We start from the raw sequence: 8,576 nt of genomic DNA on the forward strand, positions 1-8,576 counted from the left end.
TCTTTTTCATCGGCTGCTTTATTTAAGGGCTGGTGATTGACAGCTAAATGGGAAAGGGGCTGTTCTGCTAGGGCCCAAGGGGACTGTGGGACTGTGGCTCTGAATCTCAGGCCACAGGCCTTGGAAGGCAGGGGAAGACGGAGGGAAGTCCAGTTCAAATGGGCAAGATGCTGGTGAGGTGGGTGAGGAGGCTGGAGAGTCCCGAGGCAGCCTCTGCTGGCCTTGGCCTTGTCCATAATGTCAGGACACAGGCTCCGAGGAGGAGCAAGCAAGTTAAAGGCTTTCAGAGCCAAGTGAAGCACTTCAGGCCCCCGGGGGGCCCACCTCACCTCCAGTCGGTGCCCACAAGCATGCTGCCATGGCCACACTCGCAGCCGTACACACTCACACCCACATCCACACCATCCACACGGAGGGCCGTGACCCTGGAATGTCTCTGTACTGGTAGCCAGCGGGGCAGGTCCACTGCAGGCGGCACCACCAAGGGAGTGGGTCCTCTGCGCTGCTACTGATTGGCTGCCTCGCAGGCATCTATCCAATCGCTGTACACGTCCACTGGTTCTGACAGATATGTGATGGGCGTCTGGAATTCCTCTAGGCACACGGTACAAGAGATGACTCCGGTGTTGCGGGCACGATCCATCTTTACATCACAAGACTTCTCGTGGTTGCAGAAGGGGCAGGTGAACTGGGTCTCTAAGGTGCCAGTCATCTTATTTTTGGGGGGTGGCTTCCGTTTGGACTTTCTGCACCCCATGTCTGTAGGAGGACAAGAGGACAAACACTCCTCTCCCCTCGTTGCGATGGCCTCTTCACCCGGGAGACAGCCTTCAGTTCTCATCATACAAGTACCTATGGGACCCCGGAAATTTAACAAAAATCCCCTGCCTCTGGACAAGCAGAGCAGGACTAACTCCATTTTGTGCTGCACCCTCCACCTCCTGTATGACCCCCACAGGACCTGATTATTGCTTAAGGTGCTGCCCCACCCTAGTCAAGCCGCTAGGCACACCCTTATCGGAAATCGGGTCATAACAATGTAACCCCGCCTTGTGCCCGCCAGAACTGCGCGTGGATTCTGACCAAAATAATAAGCCAGCTCAAATGGATACTGTAGAGTAAAATGTAATTCAATTGGCCACCTGCGTGTGGACCGGCATAACTGTGCAACTTTCTGCATATGTTACAATCCCATTGGCCACTGGCCCATATAAAGCTGCTACACCTCTTAGTCTCGGGGTCCAAGTCCCTGCTCCGCTGTGTCGGGTACACTTGGACCCAAGCTGGAGCTTGTAAATAAACCCTCGTGTGTTTGCATTGGTGTCGGCTCCTTGGTGGTTTCTCAGATTCACAATCTTGGGCACAACAGTACCCACCTTAATACCCATCACTCATCTAGCCTGTCCCTCATACACCTCCCTCCATCAATCCTCAGGTTGTTCTTTAATTTTATTTTTTAAAAGATTTTATTTATTCATGAGAGACACACACACACAGAGAGGCAGAGATAAGGCAGAGGGAGAAGCAGGCTCCATGCAGGAAGGCCAATGTGAGACTCGATCCTGAGAGTCTAGGATCATAGGATCATGCCCTGAGCCAAAGGCAGTGGCTCAACAGCTGAGCCACCCAGGCATGCCTGTTCTTTAACTTTAAGAGTCTGTAATGGAGGGGCATCTGGGTGGCTCAGTCAATCAAACACCTTAATCTTGATTTCAACTCTGGTCATGATCTCAGGGTTGTGAGATTGAGCCTTGCATTGGGCACTTGTGCTAAGCAATGACCTGCTTAAGATTCTCTCTCACCTTCTCCTCTGCCCCTTCCCACTGCTCATGCTATGTTCTTAAAAAAAACGGGGGGCTGGACAAGATGGCGGAGAGTAGGATCCCAAAATCACCTGTCCCCACCAACTTACCTAGAAAACTTTCAAATCATCCTGAAAACCTACAATACAGCCTGAGATTTAAAGAGAGAACAGCTAGTATGCTACAGTGAGAAGAGTTCTCACTTCTATCAAGGTAGGAAGACAGAAAAATAAATAAATAAATAAATAAATAAATAAATAAATAAATAAATAAATAAGCATCGAGTGGGGGAGGGGACCTCTAGGAGCCAGGCAAAGGCCAGACAGCGAGTGCCCCCAGGAGAGAAAAGCCAAGTCCCAGAGAAGCAAAAAATTTACCAATCTTCCCTGATGGAAAGATGCTTGCAGGGAACTTGGGCAGGATCCCAGGAGGGGCAGAGGAACCCCCAGGTTCCTAGGGTCACTAACAGAGGAAGTGCACCCTGGGGAAGAGCGTGCCACATACCAAGGGCCGAGCTCCCTAAAGGGCTGGAGCTCGTGCCTGGTGGGGCGTAGGGAGCAGCCCAGGTGGTGGATCCACGCAGAGGGGGCTCCACAGCCCCAGAAGCATGATTCCAGCGGTGCAGGCCCTGGAACCCACGGTGCCAGGGAACACGGTTCAGAATCCAGTGCTCCCACTGGGACAGGTGGAGGCCAGGAGGACACAGGACAGCGAGGACACTGCTTCCCGGGGCACCCCCGAACTCTGTAGATCAGCGCTCCCCGCTCCCAGAACATTGAGGCCCCTGCAGACTCAGAGCTGTGGTAGTTATTACTGAAGCTGACTCCAGGACTGCAGAGCTGCCCACCTCCACTGTTGTTCCTCCTTTTGTGTCACCTTGTGCCTGGGACAGACCAGGGCCGCCAGGGAGCAGGGGCCTCACAGGATAAACAGCTCCCACTGAACTGTGGACCAGGCAGGGGGCAGGGCAGCTCCCATGGAGGCACACACCTAAAAATCAGCACAGCAGGCCCTTCCGCCAGAACACCAGCTGGAAGCACAGGGGAAAGCAAGTTATTGACCAAGCAGCACTGCAAAGTTCCAGGGGAAGTCAAGGGATTTACAGTATATAGAATCAGAGGATATCCCTCCCTGTTGTTTGTTTTCTATTTTTTCTTTGTTTGTTTCCCCCCATTTTATGTTTTCCCCTTCTTCCTTCCTTTTTTCCAATACAATTTGTTTTTAGCCACTCTGCACTGAGCAAAATGACTAGAAAAAGAAGCCACCACAAAAGAAAGAATCAGAAACAGTCCTTTCTCCCACAGAGATACAGAATTTGGATTACAGAAAGCCAATTCAGAAGCACAATTATAAAGCTACTGGTGGCTTTGGAAAAAGCATAAAGGAATCAAGAGACTTCATGATGGCAGAATTTAGATGTAATCAGGTCAAAAATAAAAATCAATTAAATGAGATGGCATCCAAACTGGAGGTCCTAAAGAGGAGGGTTAATGAGGTAGAGGGACAAGTGAGTGACATAGAAGAGAAGTTGATGCCAAGGAAGGAAATGAGTAAAAAAGAGAAAAACAATTAAAGGATAATGAGGAAAGGTTAAGGAAAATAAATGACAGCCTCAGAAGGAAAAATCTATGTTGAATTGGGGTTCCAGAGGGCACCGAGAGGGACAGAGAACCAAAAAGTGTATTTGAGCAAATCATAGCTGAGAACTTCCCTAATTTGGGGAAGGAAACAGGCACTCAGATCCAGAAGATAGAGAGATCCACCCTCCTAAAATCAATAAAAACTGTTCAACACCCCGACATTTAATAGTGAAATTTGCAAATTCCAAAAATAAAGAGAAGATCCTTAAAGCAGCAAGAGACAAGAAATCCCTAAACTTTATTGGGAGAAGTATTAGGCTAACATCAGAACTCTCCACAGAGACCTGGCAGGCCAGAAAGGGCTGGCAGGATATATTCAGGGTCCTAAATGAGAAGAACATCCAGCCAAGGATACTCTATCCAGCAAGGCTCTCATATAGAATAGAATGAGAGATAAAGAGCTTCCAAGATAGGCAGAAACTGAAAGAATATGAGACCACCCAACCATCTCTGCAAGAAATATTAAGGGGGATTCCAAAAAGAAAGAGGAAGTCTAAAGAAACAATCCACAAAAACAGGGACTGAATAGGTATTATAATGACACTAAATTCATATCTTTCAATAGTAACTCTAAACGTGAACAGGTTTAAAGACCCCATCAAAAGACGCAGGTTTTCAGAGTGGATAAAAAAGCAAGACCCATCTATTTGCTATCTACAAGAGGCCCACTTGAGACCTAACAAAGCCTTCAGCCTGAAAATAAAAGGATGGAAAACCATTTACCATTTGAATTGTCCTCAGAAGAAAGCATCGGTAGCCATCCTCGTGTAGAAAAATTAAATTTTATCCCAAACACTTTAGTAAGAGAGGAAGAGGGACACTATATCATACTTAAAGGATCTATCCAACAAGAGGACCTAACAATCATGAATATTTATGTCCCTAATATGGGAGCTGCCAAGTATATCAATTAATTAATAACCAAAATTAACACATACTTAGATAATAGTACACTTATAGTGGGAGACTGGAACACGGCACTTTCTATAATTGACAGATTTTCTAAGCACAACATCTCCAAAAAAAACAAAAGCTTTAAATGATACACTGGACCAGATGGGTTTCACAGATATTTACAGAACTTTCCACCCAAATGTAACTGAATACACATTCTGCCCAAGCGCACAAGGAACTTTCTCCAGAATAGACCACATACTGGGTCACAAATCAGGTCTTAAACGATACCAAAAGTATGGGATTGTCCCCTTCATATTTCCAGACCATAATACTTTGAAATTAGACCTCAATCACAAGAAGAAATTTGGAAAAAGTTCATACACGTGGAGGTCAAATAGCATCCTGCTAAAACATGAAAGGGTCAACCAGGAAATTAGAGAAGATGTAAAAAGATTAATGAAAACTAATGAGAATGAAGATACAGCCATTCAAAATCGTTGGGATACAGCAAAAGCAGTTGGGAGGGGGAAATACATCACAATAAAGCATCCATCCAAAAAATGGAAAGAACTCAAATATAAAACCTAACCTTGCACTTAAAGGATCTGGAGATAAAACAGCAAAATATATCCTACACCCAGCAGAAGAAGAAAGTTAATAAATATTCAAGCAGAACTCAATGAAATAGAGACCAGAAGAACTGTGGAACGATCAACAAAACCAGGAGTTGGTTCTTTGAAAGAATTAGTATGATAGATAAACCATTAGCCAGCCTTCTAAAAAGAAGAGAGAAAAGACTCAAATTAATAAAATCATGAATGAGAAAGGAGAGATCACCACCAATACCAAGGAAATACAAACTATCTTAAAAACTTATTATGAGCAGCTATATGCCAATAAATTAGACAATATACAAGAAATGGACGCATTTCTGGAAAGCCACAAATTACCAAAACTGGAACAGGAAGAAATAGAAAACCTGAACAGGCTGATAACCAGGGAGGAAAATGAAGCAGTCATAAAAAACCACCCAAGATACAAAAGTCCAGGGCCACATGGCTTCCCAGAGGAATCCTATCAAACGTTTAAAGAAGAAACCATACCTATTCTACTAAAGCTGTTCAGAAAGAAAGATGGAATACTTCCAAAATCATTTTATGCAGCCAGCATCACCTTAATTCCAAAAACGAAGACTTCACCAAAAAGGAAAATTATACTGGGATGCAAGGCTGGTTCAACACTTGTAAAGCAATCAATGTGATAGATCATATCAACAAAAGAAGAAACAAGAATCATATAATTCTCTGAAAAGATGCAGACAAAGCCTTTGACAAAATACAACTTCCATTCCTGATCAAAACTCTTCAGAGTGTAGGGATAAAGGGAACATTCCTCATCATCTTAAAACTAATCTACAAAATGCCCACTGCAAATATCATTCTCAATGGGAAAACACTGGGAGCCTTTCCCCAAGATCAGTAACATGAAGGGGATGTCCACTCGCACCACTGCTATTCAACAGAGTGCTAGAAGTCCTAGCCTCAGCAATCAGGCAACAAAAATATATAAAGGCATTCAACTTGGCAAAGAAGAAGTTAAACTCTCCCTCTTTGCAGATGACATGATATTGTGCATAGAAAACCCAAAAGACCACCCCAAGATTGCAAGAATTCATTCAGAAATTCAGCAGTGTGGCAGGATATAAAATCTATGCCCTGAAATCAGTGGCATTTCTATACACAAACAATGAGACTAAAGAAAGAGAAATTAAAAAGTCAATCCCATTTACAACTGCACCAAAAAGCATGATACCTAAGAATAAACCTAACCAAAGAGGTAAAGGATCTATACCCTAAAAACTATAGAACAGCGCTGAAAGACATTGAAGAAACTCAAAGAGATGGAAAAATATTCTGTGCTCATGGATTGGAAAAATTAAAATTGTGAAAATATCTATGCTACCCAGTACAATGTACTCACTTAATGCAATCCCTACCAAAATACCATGGACTTTCTTCAGAGAGTTGGAACAAAATCAGCTTAAGATTTGTGTGGAATCAGAAAAGACCCTGAATAGCCAGGGTAATATCAAAAAAGAAACACAGAGCTGAGAGCATCACAATTCCAGATTTCATGTGGTGTAACAAAGCTGTGGTCATCAAGACAGTGTAGTACTGACACAAAAACAGACACATAGGTCAATGGAACAGAATAGAGAATCCTGAAGTGGACCCTCAACTTTATGGCCAACTAATATTCAACAAAGGAGGAAAGACTATCCACTGGAAAAAAGACAGTGTCTTCAATAAATGGTGCTGTGACAGTTGGACAGCTTAATGCAGAAGAATGAAACTAGACAATTCTTTCACACCATACACAAAATAAATACAAATTGGATGAAAGATCTAAATGTGAGACAAGAATCCATCAAAATCCTAGAGGAAAACACAGGCAACACCCTTTTTAAACGTGGCCACAGCAACTTCTTATAAGGAACATCCATGAAGGCAAGGGAAATGAAAGCAAAAATGAATTATTGAGACTTAATCAAGATAAAAGGCTTCTGCCCTGCAAAAGAAGTAGTCAAAGAAACTAAAAGACAACCTACAGAATGGGAGAAGATATTTAAATGACCTATCAGATAAAGGACTAGTATCCAAGATCTAAAAAGAACTTATTAAACTCAACAGCAAGGACACAAACAATACAATCTTGAAATGGGCAAGAGACATGAACATAATCTCAGAGAGGAAGACATAGACATGGCCAACAAGCACATGAGAAAATGCTCTGCATCACCGGCCATCAGGGAAATACACATCTAAACCACAATGAGATACCACCTCACACCAGTGAGAATGGGGAAAATTAACAAGGCAGGAAACCACAAATGTTGGAGAGGATGTGGAGAAAGGGGAACTCTCTTGCACTGTTGGTGGGAATGTGAACTGGGGCAGCCACTCTGGAAAACTGTCTGGTGGTTCCTCAAAGAGTTAAAAGTCGATCTTTCCTATGACCAGCAATTGCACTGCCGGGGATTACTCCAAAGATACAGATGCAATGAAACGCTGGGACACCGGCACCCCGATGTTTCTAGCAGCAATGTCCACAGTAGCCAAACTGTGGAAGGAGCCTCGGTGTCCATGGAAAGATGAATGGATAAAGAAGATGTGCTTTATGCATACAATGGAATATTACTCAGCCATTAGAAATAACAAATACCCACCATTTGGTTCGATGTGGATGGAACTGAGTGAAATGAGTCAATCGGAGGACAAACATTATATGGTCTCATTCATTTGGGGAATATAAAAATAGTGAAAGGGAATAAAGGGGAAAGGAGTGAAAATATCAGTGAGGTTGACAAATCATGAGACACCTAACTGGGAAATGAACAAGAGGTAGTGGAAAGGGAGGTAGGTGGGGGATTCGGGTGACTGGGTGATGGGCACTGAGGGGGACACTTGGTGGGATAAGGAACAGGTGTTAAGCTATATGTTGGCAAATTGAACTCCTATAATAAATTTTTTTTAATTTATTTTTTATTGGTGTTCAATTTACTAACATACAGAATAACCCCAAGTGCCTGTCACCCATTCACTCCCCGCCCCCCGCCCTCCTCCCCTTCTACCACCCCTAGTTCGTTTCCCAGAGTTAACAGTCTTTACGTTCTGTCTCCCTTTCTGATATTTCCCACACATTTCTTCTCCCTTCCCTTATATTCCCTTTCACTATTATTTATATTCCCCAAATGAATGAGAACATATAATGTTTGTCCTTCTCCGACTGGCTTACTTCACTCAGCATAATACCCTGCAGTTCCATCCACGTTGAAGCAAAAGGTGGGTATTTGTCATTTCTAATAGCTGAGTAATATTCCATTGTATACATAAACCACATCTTCTTTATCCATTCATTTTTCGTTGGACACCGAGGCTCCTTCCACAGTTTGGCAATTGTGGCCATTGCTGCTATAAACATCGGGGTGCAGGTGTCCCAGCGTTTCATTGCATTTGTATCTTTGGGGTAAATCCCAAACAGTGCAATTGCTGGGTCGTAGGGCAGGTATATTTTTAACTCTTTGAGGAACCTCCACACAGTTTTCCAGAGTGGCTGCACCAGTTCACATTCCCAACAACAGTGTAAGAGGGTTCCCTTTTCTCCGCATCCTCTCCAACATTTGTTGTTTCCTGCCTTGTTAATTTTCCCCATTCTCACTGGTGTGAGGTGGTATCTC

At 43.6% G+C, this 8,576-nt stretch overlaps 1 pseudogene; it reads right to left on the bottom strand.

The window, feature by feature from the left end:
• Nucleotides 1–426: 426 nt before the first annotated feature.
• On the bottom strand, nt 427–841 carry LOC144288428 (transcription elongation factor 1 homolog pseudogene; annotated as a pseudogene).
• Between the last annotated feature and the right edge of the window lie 7,735 nt (nt 842–8,576).

The sequence above is a fragment of the Canis aureus genome, chromosome 18 (assembly GCF_053574225.1).
Source record: "Canis aureus isolate CA01 chromosome 18, VMU_Caureus_v.1.0, whole genome shotgun sequence".
Lineage (NCBI taxonomy): Eukaryota > Metazoa > Chordata > Mammalia > Carnivora > Canidae > Canis > Canis aureus.